This window comes from Chiloscyllium plagiosum, unplaced genomic scaffold, assembly GCF_037043375.1.
Source record: "Chiloscyllium plagiosum isolate Xiang-an unplaced genomic scaffold, Cpla_swu_hap1 HiC_scaffold_8, whole genome shotgun sequence".
NCBI lineage: Eukaryota > Metazoa > Chordata > Chondrichthyes > Orectolobiformes > Hemiscylliidae > Chiloscyllium > Chiloscyllium plagiosum.
The window spans coordinates 93,967,993-93,983,941 of NW_028270146.1; the positions used below are offsets into that span (position 1 = coordinate 93,967,993).

At 42.0% G+C, this 15,949-nt stretch overlaps 1 protein-coding gene across 2 annotated transcripts in view; it reads left to right on the forward strand.

The window, feature by feature from the left end:
- Nucleotides 1-322: 322 nt before the first annotated feature.
- bahd1 (bromo adjacent homology domain containing 1) overlaps nt 323-15,949 on the forward strand; it is a 70,764-nt gene continuing 55,137 nt past the window's right edge. Inside the window, exon 1 of one of the 2 annotated variants that reach the window (XR_015757981.1) lies at nt 323-475. The gene's annotated coding sequence lies outside the window, so the exon portion shown is untranslated. The remainder of the gene's footprint in view (nt 476-15,949) is intronic. The other variant, XM_087990114.1, reaches the window with a different exon arrangement.

Consider the following 15,949-nt stretch of genomic DNA (forward strand, 5'->3'; position numbering starts at 1 on the left):
CGGCGGAATCCCCCTCGACACTCATTTTGTTTTGAAGAGGGGGAGGGTGGTGGGAAGAAGGGGGTGTGGTGAATGGTGTACTTTTCGCAAATCCACTCCCTTTGCCCACTCTGTCTCCGCCTCCGTCATTATTTATCCATTACCTCGGCCCATATGGCAACCGTTACTTTTACTTTTGTTATGCAAATTTTAATTCCCCCCCCCCACCCCACCCCACACCTCTCTGGCGCACGTAATATTACCCACCACCCTCCAAAAAAAACAACATGGCGCGGGGTAGAGTGCTGAGCTGAAAAGTTGCTGCTTTCACACCAACAACACCCCCCCCCCCTCCACCCCCACCTATTTTTGCTTTTCGGAGAGGAGGAAGATAAACCACCTCTCGGCGAACGGGGAGAAGCAAAAAGAAAGTGCGGGCGTTTGAGGTTGTGCGTTAGCCCCGCTGCTTCGATGTGTGGTCTGCACAGCCCCCCAGGTAAGTTGTCCTCCTGTCAATCAGCGAGTCCCCGGGGCTCGCGGCTGCCCGGAGATCTGTGCTCGGCGCGCGCGGCGCTGGCCGGACGGACGGACGGACGGTGCTGTGCCACGGTTGTTGTTGTTGCTGCTGCTGCAGCAGCTGCATCGGCCAGAAAAGAGAGAGGGAGAAAGGGCAAGGATGCACCGTCTACGGCGGCAGGCGGGCACGATGCAGCGGATCGCGGCTTCTGCGCGTAGTTTTCTTGCAAAGGGGAAGGATGCGATTTTGTTTGTGTGTGTTTTTTTCTCTCTCTCTCTCGAAGAACGCGCACACGCCTACACAAAATGATGGCCGGTGGTTCAAGGACGGGCTTGGGGGGGGGGGGGTGGGGAGTGATTGACACTGGGTGGCCGCGGCGCGCGCGGTGCCTGCTGCCGCTGCCGCCTCCACCTCGCGCCGACCCGCGAGCCCCTGGGTCTTCAACCGTCCGCCGGCAGGGTTAACCTCCGTCCCTTGTCTCCATCAACCATCGGCCCGTTGCCGACCGCCTCCGCCGGGAGATTCGAGGGCAGAGGCGGGGGAAGTTGGACTATAATATCCGAGCACACGGGCGGAGAGGCGCGAGAGCCCGCAAGGCCCGCCTCAGACACTCAGCCCACCCCAACTTTTGTGGAAGACGGGCTTCGATGGCCATCCTCCGCAGCCCAATTTTTGGAGGGGGTTGGGGGGGGGGGGAGGTGACGAGAGCTGTCACGGGTGTTAGGAAGGATGAGAGTTTTTATTTCAAGCAAAAAAAAACTTGAAGGGGTGGGGAAAGGAGGTACCATAGGATGGAGGAAGTGTAATGGGTTTGTGTTTTTCTTTGGTAATATAAATGGTTCCAGAGGGATGGAAGGAGGTGAGGGAGATACCCCCACCCCACCACCAGAGTGGGAAAATGAAACGAAGTGGGAGAGCGATCCTGTTTTGTTTCAAAAGATTGTGGGACGGGGTGCTGGGGAAGTAAGGGGGAAAGTGAGCGAATGTGAAAGCGGATTGAGTAGAGTGGACAAACACACTGGAGGACGTGGTTAACAGGGCAAAGGAAAAGTGCAAATTTAAAACAAGGAAATGGAGGAGAAAAGGGGGTAAAGACAGTGAGCCAAGAGAGAGGGAAGGAAAGTGATGGAATGGAAAGAAATGTAGCAAGGGGGTAAGGGGAATGGATGTGGAAGAGGAGAGAAACAAGGTGGTAAAAGCAAATAAGTGGGGGATAAAGGGAAGAATGAGATAATGAGGGGAGAAGAAAGATAAAATCATAGAATCAATACAAGTCTGCACTGACCCTGTGAAGAATATTCCACCCAGACTCATTCCCCTACCCTGTTATCTTATATGTACCCTTGACCTACACATCTCAGAACATCACCTGATGAAGGAGCTTCGCTCCGAAAGCTAGTGTGCTTCCAATTAAACCTGTTGGACTATAACCTGGTGTTGTGTGATTTTTATCTCGGAACACTATGGGCAATTTCGCGTGGCCTAACCTGCACATCTTTGGATTGTGGCAGGAAACCAGAGCATCTGGAGGAAAATCACATAGACACGGGGAGAATGTCTGTGCGGAGTTTGCACAGTTGCCCGAAGTTGGAATTAAATCTGGGTACCTGGCACTATGAGGCAGTAGTGCTAAACACTGAGCCACTGTACAGCCCCAAAGTCGGATACTGGTAGAGGTTGAAGGGGAAAATTGAGTGGATGGGGAGAGGAGGAGACTTTGAGGAAGAGGTTGCCTGACTGAGTAGTTTAAAAAAAGTCAAGGGGAAACGGTAGGCTACATAGTAAAAGGAAAACGGTAGATACAAGAGATGTGAAGAGAGTTGACACAATGAGAAATTGGAAGTTCAGGATGAGGAAAACCATGAAAGATGGGAAAATAAGAATAGGTACAGTGGAAAGAGAATGAGTAAAATAGGAGGAGGTATAGTAGAAAAGCAAGAGGATGTGATCAGTGAGAAAGAAGGGCAGGCAGAGAAGAATTCAGAAAGTGGGCAACAAATAAACCAAGGGAAAGAAGAATTGGTAAATGAATGATGGAGGTGTATGACGAAGGGAAAGGGAGACTTCATACAGAAAGGAACATGAATAAAGAAAGAGGAATATAAATTCATGGAAAATGGTAGAGGAAAGAAAAGTGAAGAAGTAGAAGTTACGAGGTGATCATAGAATCCCTACAGTGTGGAAACAGGCCCCTTCACGCCCAAGTTCACACTGACCCTCTGAAGAGTAACCCACCCAGACCCATTCCCCTACCCTATATTTACTCCTTATGTACCTACCCTATACTGTGGGCAATTTAGCACGGGCAATTTAGCACGGCCAATTCACTTAACCTGCACATCTTTGGATTGTGGGAGGAAACCGCAGCACCTGGAGGAAACCCACGCAGACACGGGGCAAATGTGCAAACTCCACGTAGACAGTCACACAAGGTTTGAATTGAACCCAGGTCCTTGGCACTGTGAGGCAGCAGTGCTAACCACTGAGCCACCGTGATATTGGGGAGAAAGATGGAAATGGATTCAATGGGTCATGTCGAGTCGAGAGGAAATTAAACATTAGGAGAAAGACTGTGCAGAGCAAAGGCATGGAAGAGGAAAGTAGATTGGAGAGAAAAGTGAGTGAAGGAGGAAGTGGGTAGGGAGGGGGGAAATGGGTAATATGAATATAGAAGGGAAAGAGTGAAATTGTTGAATATATGACCAATAGAGAAATGAGAGAGGAGGAGAGATGATGAGGGAATGGATTAAGGAAAGGAGATGGAAGTGAGAGAGAATGGGTTTAATGGAGAGGAAAGTTGAAGAAGAGGTAAAAATTAGTGGTGAATGCGAGGGGGACAGGAATAAAGTGAGAAAAGGAATACTGGAAATGTACAAAAGATACAAAGCTGAAATGATACCAAGGAGGAAAGAATACTGGAAGAAGTGCAGAAGCAAGCTAATAATTATGAGTTTGAGAAAAGTCAGCACAGTACTGAGTTTTGTAGCCTGTAAAGCAGTCTGGAATGTTGTTTTGTTAGAAGCATTTGGTAGTTGTATTGAATAGGGGAATCTGGTAAACTACTTTAAATTATGGAGAAAGAAAGCCCATAGCTGGATAGGGAGCTGAAGTGAAGGAGTTAGAGATGGGTACATGTACAAATGTAGTATTATTTGGAAATACGTGAATGAGAGATTTGGAAGGGTGGGAATGTGTGATAGAAATGGGGGTGGAGGCACTCGTTTGATGTGGCATAGGGAATGAAGGGCAGTGTTTGATGGGGAAAGGAGAATAAAGATAATACAGTATAGGAGGCCACAGTAATGTGGAGAAGGAATCATACAATGTGTTGACGGTAGGGTGAAGAACATTGTGGTTTGTTTCCAACCAGAACAATATGCTTTTTACTTTGTATAATTAGATGAAGATGGAGAATTGGATGCAGGGCAGAAGGGAAGGGAGAAAAGGATTATTTTTATTCTCCTAGTTTTTGCCATAATAGGAGTGTGTGTCAAAGTGGTTAATGTTATTTGAGGTGGTGGAGCTGTGTCTGATGGTGAGTAAACAGACTAGTCATATGCTGAAGCTGGCGAAGCCTTTGATTTAAAGGCATGGAAATGGTTATTATACCAGCACAATGAGGTAGATAGGAGATTGTGATCTAATAGAGCTGAGGGTATTGAATGCAGAAACTGGATAGAGGGCAGTTCTGTGACTGAGTTGAGGACCACAGCAGGAGTTTGTGAGGGAAAGATCAGCTGAAGCATGAGTATGCTGGGTTAAAGGTGAGTTTAGAGACTAATTGCTCAGGTGAAACATTTGGATGGTAGGAAATGGCATTATGCTGAGGTAAGAGATGTGCTCATTAGGAAAATTGTGGGTAGATATATAGAATAATGACTGTGGGAATGCAGGGTAGTGTTAATGAGGATGAACCACTGCTTAGTGGAAGGTTAAGTGAGCATATTGAAAGATTTCTGGTAAGAAAGTTTCTGAAATGGTGTGGAGGTGAGGACTTTGAAGACCTCCAATGCGAAGTTAATGATGGGATATGAAGATGAGTCTAGATACAACCACAGTAGTTTAATTGTGTGTGTGGGTGGGGGGGAGCTTTATGTTGGTGGACCAGGCAACTTTGTGTTAATTCAGCATTGAGAACAGGAACAAAAGATTGGAGGATGGGGCAGAAAAGCTCAAAAGTTTGTTGCTGAGTTTTAAGCGGGGCTTTAAAGTGAGGAATTGGCAAGGTGTTTGTTTCTTTAAGCATCTAGCTTCAGTGGAAGAGTGAAAATAAGTCGTAAAAGTGAGGTGAGGGGAGAGTGCAATTGTCAAGTGGGGAAAGAACAAAAGTTTTTTTACACTTCTTCCTGACTGACACATTTTACATGGAAGTGTTTTATCTTTACTAATTTGTATGAAGATTTGCTAGTATTTTGCTTTACCCTTTACTGCTCCAACCTCCACTTGTCTTCAACTTAAATAACAAGGTTTTTGGGAAGAAAATGAAAAGTGATGTTCAAGGTAATAAATAGGGGAAAGTCAGATATGTCCTTTACTACTTTGAGAAATCTGTGGAGATAGAAGAGTATGAAGCAAGATGGAACTGGTGACAGCAGAGTGACATAGTGACTCCACGGAGTGGATCGTATTTGTGAAAGAGGATGGTAGAAGTGGGAAGAAAGGGTATGAGACAGAATGAGAGAAAACCAGTAGAGGTGAAAATGTGTAGAAGCAGAAATGTTGTAGATGAAGGGGTTTGTGATGCATTTTAAAGTGGTTCAAGGTGAATTGAGGTTGAAAGGTGAAACTGATTTCGATGCTTTCGAGTTCCACGCTAGTTTGGCCCCCTGGGATGAAAGTGAATTTATGTTGGAGAGGAAAACAACTGGAATTGTGTAAAGTAACAATAGAATAATACTTGAAAAAGACAGAACAAAGACTTGTATCTCCTTTTTTGGAATGAGTTATTGTGCTACACTGATTCAGACAGTGACAACTGAATGCACGTTTGTATTTTCCTGATACCTAATTCTGGTTGGTTGTACTTTTGCTAGTGAGTGTTCTATTGATTGAATGCATATTTAAAATAAGTGGGTGGTGCGAAGGCAAAGGTGATTTTGAAGGGCAACATGTGAAGAAGTGATGACATTTTAATTTCCCCAAAAATGAACCAAAGTTCACAAGTTTGAAGGAAAGGAGTGTTTTGAAAAGGGACCATGCTGGATGTCTTAAAACACATAAAAATGGATAAATCCCCAGGACCTGATCAGGTGTACCCTAGAACTCTGTGGGAAGCTAGGGAAGTGATTGCTGGGCCCCTTACTGTGATAATTGTATCATTGATAGTCACAGGTGAGGTGCTGGAAAACTGGAAGTTGGCTAACGTGGTGCCACTATTTAAGAAAGCTGGTAAAGACAAGCCAGAGAACACTAGACTGGTGAGCCTGACGTTAGTGGTGGGCAAGTTGTTGGAGGGAATCCTGAGGGACAGGATGTGCATGTATTTGGAAAGGCAAGGACTGGTTAGGGATAGTCAACATGGCTTTGTGCTTGGAAAATCATGTCTCATGAACTTGATGGAGATTTTTTTTGAAGAAGTGACAAAGTGGATTGATGAGGGCAGAGTGGTGGACGTGATCTATATGCACTTCATTTAGGCGTTCAACGAGGTTCCCCATGGAAGACTGATTAGCAAGGTTAGATCTCATGGAATGCAAGGAGAACTAGCCATTTGAATACAGAACTGGCTCGAAGGTAGAATTCAGGGTGTTGGTGGATGGTTGTTTTTCAGACTGGAGGCCTGTGACCAGTAGAGTGCCACAAGATTTGTTGCTGGGTCCACTATTTGTCATTTATATAAATTATTTGGATGTCAGCATAAGAAGTATAGTTAGTAAGTTTGCCGATGACTCCAAAATTAGACAGCAAAGCAGTTAACTCCGAATACAATGGGATCTTGATCAGATGTGCCAATGGGCTGAGGAGTGGTTGATGGAGTTTAACTTCTATAAATGTGAGGTGTTGCATTTTGGGAAAGCAAATCTTCGCAGAACTTGTATACTTAATGGTGACGTCGTAGGGAGTGTTGCTGAACAAAGGGACCTCGGAGTGCAGGTTCATAGCTCCTTTGAAAGTAGAGTTGCAGGTAGATAGAATAGTGAAGAAGGCATTTGGTATGCTTTCCTTCATTGGTTAGAGCATTGAGTACAGGCGTTAGAAGGTAATGTTGCAGCTGTACAGTACATTGGTTCAGCCACTTTTGCAATATTGCGTGCAATTCTGGTCTCCTTCCTGAAAGGATTGTGAAACCTGAAAGGGTTCAGAAAAGATTTTCAAGGATGTTGCCAGGGTTGGAGGATTTGAGCTAGATGGAGAGGTTGAATAGGCTGGGGCTGTGTTACCTGGAGTTTCAGAGGCTGAGGGTGACCTTTATAGAGGTTTATAAAATCACAAGGGGCATGGATAGGATAAATAGACAAGATCTTTTTCATGGGGTGGGAGAGTCCAGAACTAGAGGGCAAAGGGTCAGGGTGAGAGGGGAAAGATAACAAAGAGAATTAAGGGGCAACTTTTTCATGCAGGTGGTGGTACATGTATAGAATGATCTGCCAGAGGAAGTGGTGGAGGCTAGTATGATTGCAACATTTGAAAAGCATCTGGATTGGGTGTAGGAATAGCAAGAGTTTGGCGGGATAAGGGCCGGGCGCTGGCAAGTGGGACTAGATTGGGTTGGGATTTCTGGTCGGCATGGACGAGTTGCACCGAAGGGTCTGTTTCTGTGCTGTACATTTCGATGACTGTGTACGTATCTTAAGTTACATTTCTCAGTTTGGAAACCTGCACTATGACTTTTTGTTATTGTGCTGATACTTCTGCCCATCTCTTGTTTTGGGGTTTCTGGCATTAGTTGTGACCACTGAAAGTCACACATCTTTAACAACAAATGTTGTCATACTGGTAAATCTGGTAAGGAGGGGAACACGACAGCTTCACCAGTTCCTGTCTTCACTGACTGACAGCCACACACAGGTATTGTGTACTTTGGGTGGACGGGTTAGGGAAGCGAAGTTGTTCCACTTGATCACAATCAATAGCAGGAATATTGATCATTTTGCTCTTCGTAAAGCAGTGGCACTGAGGCCATTTGTAATATTTTGATTGACTTCATGGAGAAAATATCTGCGCACAAACGTGATGAGAGTTGTACACTGTTGATAATGTCAAGAATACATCTCTTGCAGAAGCCAGTGATGAACTGTAAGAGTTAGTAATCAGGTGAAGATAAGTGAGGGGGTGGGATAATTTAAAGATCAGTTACCACTGGTCACATTTGAAGTCATGAGGGCAGATAAGGGAGGGGTGAATTAAATTAGAATTACTGTTACTTAATCTTTTTTGCTTATTAGCTCCATGTGATATGCATTTGCCATTTCAAAAACATTGAAATATGGGGTAATTCATTTTTGCTAATTCTTTTCAAACCTTGCAGTTGCTATACTGACTTCATGTGTCTTCATTTGATGTGGGTTTTATAATGCTGGTTTATCTGAATACATCATAGACTTTGTCATGTATAGTACAACATACTTTGTGGTGGACACTACTCATTTCCAATGCTCTGTCAGCCTATGGAACAGGGCTGGCATGTGGATTGTTAATCATATATTGTTAACCATATCTGTATGGTTAATTCATTGTATGGATTGTTTAATAGGTTGTTGGTTTGCAATGTTCCTCCTATGGAAAATGCAACAGAGAATTGGTGACTTATTTTCTTCGGAGGAAAAGAAATTGTCAACTTTGCGAGTTGCAACTTTGTGATCAGTTAAAATCATTTTTGAGGGAGACTTTCAAATTAGAATGTTCTAACAACAATTTAGCAGAGATGCCTTAGGGTAAGTGCTTAACATTGTCTGTAATTAGCTTTGTGTTAATCAGTGCTATTTCATAGCGAATGAATATGTTTGTACATGCTGCTGGGGAGAAATACAGAGAGAAGATCAAAAGAAGGACTTTATTTTTGAAAATGTAGCTTGGAGCATGAAGGTGTGACATCATATTTGTTACAAACAGTGAGCTGGCTTTTTGGGAAAGGGATGCAAATCATATCAACTAACAATCTGTTGCTGTTATCACTTATTACATAGAAATCGCAATGTGAAACAAGTGCTCATCTAATCCTAATCCTTTGTCCACCCTTTCCTTAAGCCACTTTTAATTTGTAAATATTGGGTTCACTTTTCAACCACTAATTCTGGTTGCTTACTTCACATTTTCACAATCTTCTATTTTTCACCTTTTGTTCTAAATCTGTGGAGAAGCTGGAGTGTTATTAGACTATAGCAGGTTGAGAGAGGTTAAACTGTAGTATTTCGAATTACAGTATGGGTAGATGCTGACAAACTTTCTAATGAAGAATTGAGGACAAAATTTTGCTCTGAGCTGGTGTCTCTTAATCTTTACATTTATAATCACTGTACTTCAAAGATAATTGCTTGAGAAATGGATTGGAATATCTGAGGATATGATGAAGTATACAAAGCCAATTTGTAAGGAACATGCATTTGTATGGTGCCTTTTATGTCTGTTACAAAGAACTTTACGACCAGTTAACTGCTATTTTTGGAAATGCCATCTCTTTTGGAATGGATGAAATGCAGCTGTTGCTTTATGTGCAGTAGTGTGACATAGACCATAAATTCCATTTTATGATGTTTTTGAGGGATAAATATTGGCCAGGACACAGAGGATAACTCCCATGCCGTACAATATTGGTGCCATAAGATCCTTTACATTTACCTGAGAGGGCAGTTAGAATCCTCAGTTTAACCTCTTGTCCAAAATGGCAGCAGCTTTTAAATTGTAGCACTCCCTCAGTTGAAGTGTTGAAATGTCAGCTTTGATTTTTGTGCTGATGTACTGGAGTGGTACTTCATCACAGAACCTTGTGACTCAGGTGATTGAGCTCAGTCAGTGGCAAACACATACTTAACAAGTTTCATTTTGTTCTTTTGCATAGCTTTGAGCAAATGTGCCACATCAGATGTGGCACTGAGCCTTACAAGACTGGTTCCAGGTTTTATCCCTGCTCTTTGCTGAGTTAGCAAATTTCAACTGGCCTTCAAGGTATTATTGACACATGACACTGGGGTAGGAATGGTGGATGAGCATAATCTTTTGATGCGTGCAATGAGCTTGTTGAATGTCACAGGTCAGGGTTTGGACTGGCCTCAAATGCTTTGAACTCTGCTATTGAATAGTCTACAGAAAATGTTTCGTTGGTCCAAAAGTGTTGAATTAATCCATGTTTTGTATGACTGAAACAACAGTTTATTTGCTGAATCTGAATTCTACAGTTTTGAGTTGTGACACATGTACTGTATTACTCAGACTCTCGGGAAGAAACACTATTTAGACTAAAATGTTAGAGTGCTCTTGGCACCTGTGATGTACACCTTGGGAAAGAAGGCAACGAAGAAACCTTTTGACGTGAATACAGAAACTTCAATGTGTTCTTAGGTCATAGCTGATGTAATATTTACTCTTTTAAAAGCTATGATGTGTTTATGTTATTGAGTATGCATGGAACATCCTCTTCTGGCTTAACTGCTAGTGATATAGCCACTCCCTGTGGTTATGCACACCTTGGTTGACCTATTGTTTAAAAGCAGTTGCTGACATTGCTGTGCTATCTTACTGAAGTAGTGTTGGGTCCCTGCAGTTTGAGGTGGTTTTAAGGAGCATGATTTCAGTGTCTGATTTGTGCTAAGTTGATTTGATTCTGGCAGGTAGGCAGGAATTTGCAAATTCGTTGAGGTGAATTTCTTCAGTGGTTTCTGTGTTGTTTATGTTAGTGCAGCACCACCCTCTTGAGTCTGCAGGAATGTATGGTTCATCGGAATCCTCTTATGCTCTGGTGCTGAAGTGTGTACGCTCCTATGCATTGTAAAGTTGTTAGGATCTTGGTCACTGTTGCCTCAGTCACTGCAAAATGGTTTCAAGGGATATTGCTGAGGCCTAGTTGAATGTAAAAGACATAGGAACTTAAGAAATTAAGAATAGGAATAAGTCATTCAGTCCCTCAAAACTGTTCTGTCATTCAACAAGATAATGACTTATCTGTCTCAATTAAAAATCACATGACACCAGGTTATAGTCCAACAGGTTTGTTTGGAAGCACTAGCTTTGAGTGCTCCGAAAGTGTGTCCTTCCAAATAAACCTGTTGAACTATAACCTGGTGTTGTGTGATTTTGTTTTTTAAACTCTGTCCAGCCCAGTCCAACACCGGCTCCTCCAAGTCATATCTATCTCCGGCCTCCTTTTGTGTGAGCTCATACCTCATCTCCCCAACATTTTAAAACTCATCTACTTTCTCTGTAAGTACTTTGTGATTTAGCCTCTACAAATCTCTGGGATAGAGAATTTTAGGCATCCGCTTCCCTCTGGGAGAAAAAAAAATCCTTTTGCGTTTCCATTTTAAATGAGGTTTCAGCATAACTGGGCAATGTACCCTAGTTTGAGATTTTTCCATTTGTGGTAATATCTTCTCAACATCTACCCTGTGAGGCTCCCTTCAGAATCTTGATTGTTTCAATAAGAATGTCCCTCATTCAATGGAGTTTAGAAAAATAAAGACCTAACTTGTTTCACCATTTTTGATGAACCAACCCTTAACCCCAGTAATCAGATTAGTGAATGCCTTCTGAGCTGCCTCGAATGCTGTTAAATTCTTTTTAAATACAGGGACTAAAACAGTACACTATACAGTTGATGACCTTCCCAACACCCAATGCAGTTCTCCTGACACTTGTCTATTTTTGAACTTTTTGGCAACAAAGGCCAAATTGCAATTGCCTTAATTGTAGCATGTGCATTCTCACTTGGTTCCACACATGAGCACTGAAATCTGTGGTGCACTCCTTTGTAGCCTCTATTCAAATAATTCTACCTTTTTGTTTCTTCCTGCCAAAGTGCATGACCTTACACTTCCCTACAATAAATTTTGTTGGCCAAGTTTTTGCCCACTTGCCCAATCTATCCATTTCCCCTTTCAATATTCCTTATGTTCTCATCACAACATCCCCACCACCTATTTTCATATGTCAATTTGGATACATTACACACTCCTTCGAGTCATTAATGTAGAAGGTAAATAATTGAGGACCGAGGACTGATCCTGTGACACTCCAGTTACAACTTTCCAACCTGAAAAAAAAGCATTAATTCTAACTCTTCAGTGTTTTAACTAAATCTCTGTTCATGTTAATACACAATCCGCAGTACCATGACCTATTTTGTGTGAATGGCACTTGCAGTTTGAAATTCTTGAGTTACTCAATCTTAGTGAAACTTTTTACAACGACTGCAACAGTTGCCAGTTGATGACTCAAAGTAGTATTGGAGACCTTCTTCATGCCAACTGAGATTTGTTTGTATTCTGCTGACTGTCCTGAAGCAAATTTAGTGCATGAATTCAGTTATAAACACCTGACAGATATGTTGAGTAACCTTCAACAGAATTGAGGTTTCCGTCTTGATTGAGCTGCTGTCGGTAAAGAAATGTGTGCATTTCTAAAGGATCTTCCTACAACTTCAGGATGACCACCTATTGAATCGTAAATGTAACAAAGGAAACCTAGCAACTCCGTTAGACCAATAACTCTGACTCTGACTCTGGTGAAAATGGTACTAGCTGAAACCAATGGTTCGTGAATAAGCTGCTGTCAGTCCAGGAACAGTCTGGAGGAAATTAAATAAATTGAGTGGCTGAGACAGTCAACTTGTTTCCAAATGCCAAATATTCTATTTCTTCATGTGAGATCTAATTATATCAGCAAATGTTTTTACAGTTTTATTCTCTTTTTAATGGGCCAAATCATGGACTTTTGACTGAGCGGTATAGGGATTTGGCCTGAAATCCCTGTGTCCCCAAGGTTTGGCAGAGTTGGGTCACAAAACTCTTTGTAACAGAAGCCACAAGGATCGGTGGTGGGTCCACTGATTTTTGTCATTTGTGTAAATGGTTTGGATGCGAACATAGGTATAATTAGTAAGTTTGCAGATGTCACTAAAATTGGAGGTGTCGTGGACAGTGAAGAAGTTTCCCTCAGTACAATGGGATCTTGATCAAATGGGCCAATATAGCGAGGAGTGGTAGATGGACTTGTATTTAGATAATGAGGTGTTGTGTTTTGGGAAGGCAAATCAGGGCAGCACCTTTATACTAACTGGTAAGGTCCTGGGGAATGTTGCTCAACAAAGAGTTCTTGGAGTGCAGGTTCATAGATCAGGTGGTGAAGAAGGCTTTTGGTCTGCTTTCCCTTATTGGTCATTGCATTGAGTATAGGAGTTGGAAGGTCAAGTTATGGCTGTACAAGCTATTGGTTAGGCCACCTTTTGAAATATAGGAAGGATATTGTGAAACTTAAAAGGGTTCAGAAAAGCTCAACAAGGATGTTGCTGGGTTTGGAAGGTTTGAGCTATAGGGAGAGGCTGAATAGGCTGGAGTTAGTTTCCCTGGAGTGTTGAAGGCTGAGGGGTGACTTCAGAGGTTTATAAAATCATGTGGAGTATGGATAGGGTAAATAGGCAAGGTCTTTTCCATGGGGTAGGGCAAATCCAAAACTTGACGGCATAAGTTTAAGGTGAAAACAAAAGATATAAAAGGGACTGAAGGAGTAACATCTTCACGCAGAGGGTGGTGCGTGTGTGGAATGAGCTGCCAGAGGAAATGGTGGAGGCTAGTATGATTACAACACTTAAAAGGCATCTGGATGGATATGTGAATAGATAAGGTTTAGAGAGATGTGGGCCAAATGCTGGCAAATCAGATTAGATTTATATTGAATATCTGGACGACCTGGACCGAAGTATGGTTTATCTTTTTGAAGTACTCAGTTCAGCCAGGATAAGTGTGTTGACATTTGTGTAACTACGTTTATGGTTTGGGTGAGATCAGTACAGCACTACCCTGGTGTGCTAGAAACATGGCAAAGACCTTGCTAATTTGAAGGGGTGGGTTAGATCAATTGGCTGGTCGACTGGTTTGTGATGCACTGTGCTATCAACAGCATTGGTTCAGTTCCCGCACTGGTTGAGGTTACCATGCAGAGCTCTCCTTCTCAACATCTCCCCTTGCCTGAAGTGCAGTGACCCTTGGGTTGAACCATTACCGGTCTTCTTTCTCATTCTCATTCTCTCATGAGAGAGCAACCCAGTGATTCTCTGGGATTGTGGTGACTACCTATCCCTAGATAAAGTCAACTAGTAGGCAGTTTGGTTTGAATGGAATAAAGCTGAATTTTTGTTTTGCTCATTTTCTTCTCTTTGTCTGCTTAGTGTCATTACGATGTCATCCTTGTCTACAAGAGACCATCGATTATGTTATTACTATCCCTAGCTGTAAACAGGGTAGATGTTTAGCCTATTCCTAGGCTTTCTTCAACAGTGCTTTGGCATTAGTTATTGAGAGTTGCCAAAAGTAGCATCTCAGCAGCTCTGTTGTGATCAGGATCTTAGTGGAAATACTGTAACCGTGAGTCGGTTATCTGTTGTTTAGGGACATCACTGCGATGCTGGCTTCTGTGTTATGAGCATTTCATCAGGAGGCAAAAGAAATGACAATGCCAGATCAAAGTTTTAATCATTTAATCAGTGTGTCAAATGAAGTGTTTACTGACATTCTGGCTCATTCCTTGGATCATTGTTAAAGATCGTACGACACTATTTATAGAACAGCAAAGGAGAACATCCAGTATGCTGGCCAATATTTATCCTCAATGGACATCAGTACAATTGATGATAAATACTAGAAATACTGAGCTGAGGAGAAAAACGCAAAGATAACCATTCAGGTTAATGACCTATTGTCAGAAAACCTGTTTGTCCGTAGTTTAGATTTGATCATCGGCACATTGCTGTTTCTGACCTTGGTGTATGTAAATTTACTGCTACTTTTTTTACATCGCATCCAATTAAATGCAATATAATTATTGACATAAAGTGCTTTGGGATATACTGAGGTTATGAAAGACGGTATGTAAATGTAATTATTTTGTTTTCATGCTTACTCGCTCCTTCTTCTGTTATGTGACAAATTCAAAGGATCAGGTTTCTTTTTGGAGTTCTTTTGTAATGGCGAGTGTATTTGTGAAGACATCAGACAGGGATGTACTTAGGCTCGACAAAAATGGCCCTGGGCCTCATTTGTCAAGTTTTGTTCAGGCTTAAATTTGTTTGGGAATATCGGAACACTGTCACATTTTTTAGAGACATGAGCTCTGTGCTTATTCATTTTTAAATCATAAAATGAGATTATTGCTAACACAGATCCAGCCTGTGATGATTTGTCAACCACATTGTGACCTCTGGAATAAATGAATAGAAAATTGCTTCTGTGCAGACTTAACATTTTTATTGTGAAAGTTTCTCAATTCGGAATGACAGTTTTCTAGTTTGTGTGGTCTACATACCCTGATGTAAGATGGTCTCTGCTAGGGGATGTGGGCGAGGTTCACTAGCCTCATTAAATCACAGTCCCTGAATATGAATTCATATGATGCAGGGTAAGCTAATGAAATACAGATCAGTTCCATAAATGGAGAGTTTGAGGGTTCCTGCTTTGACGGGAAGGTCGTTAGCCATGTTTCCCAGCATGTAACATACAACTCTTCATATGTAACTTGTATGTCCTAGTGTGAGAAATACTATTCTACTCCGATACCTTTACCCATATGTCTTAAGATGCAAAAATGTCCTAGTCTGAAGGATTACTTTCAAATTGTGAGGATAATGATACAATATCAGTAAAGAGGAATCCTGGGTTTATTTGCTTATATGGATGATGAGGGCAATCCTCTATAACTGCTTGTATTTATGTAGTGCTTTAAATATAATACACCAACTCTGAGCTTTGCAAGTGCATTTATAATGCAGCATTTGACACCAAGCCACTAAAGTGAGAAATGAGTGTAGATGATCAAAAATGCAATTGAAAAGGTTGGCTTTGTGCTTTTTAAAGAAGGGAAGTAGAGAGATGGAGAAGTACAGTGAAGAGCTGCAGTTTTGTAGACTTGACAGAAATACTCTTGACCAATATAACTCTCAGATATTTACTTTATTTCAGGAAAGCCAACATTAGTTGTCAATCCCTAATTGCCTTTAAACTGAGTGCTTGTTAGGCTGCTTCAAAGGGCAGTTGAGAATAAACCACACTGCTGTCTGTCTGGAGTTACATGTGTACCAGATGAGTTAAGGATGGCAGATTGCCTTCCCTAATAGCATTAGTCAAATTAAATTCCTCCAGTACCATAGTGAACTTTGAACACGTCCACAGAGCTTTCATCGAGACTTCTGGATTGCTAGTCCAGTAGTATTAGCACTGCCACCCACAGCTGAAATAGAGGTTGTGAACCTGTAACCAGTGCATATTTGAAGAGCTGAGTTGACAGTATTGGCAAAGAAGAGTATTGATT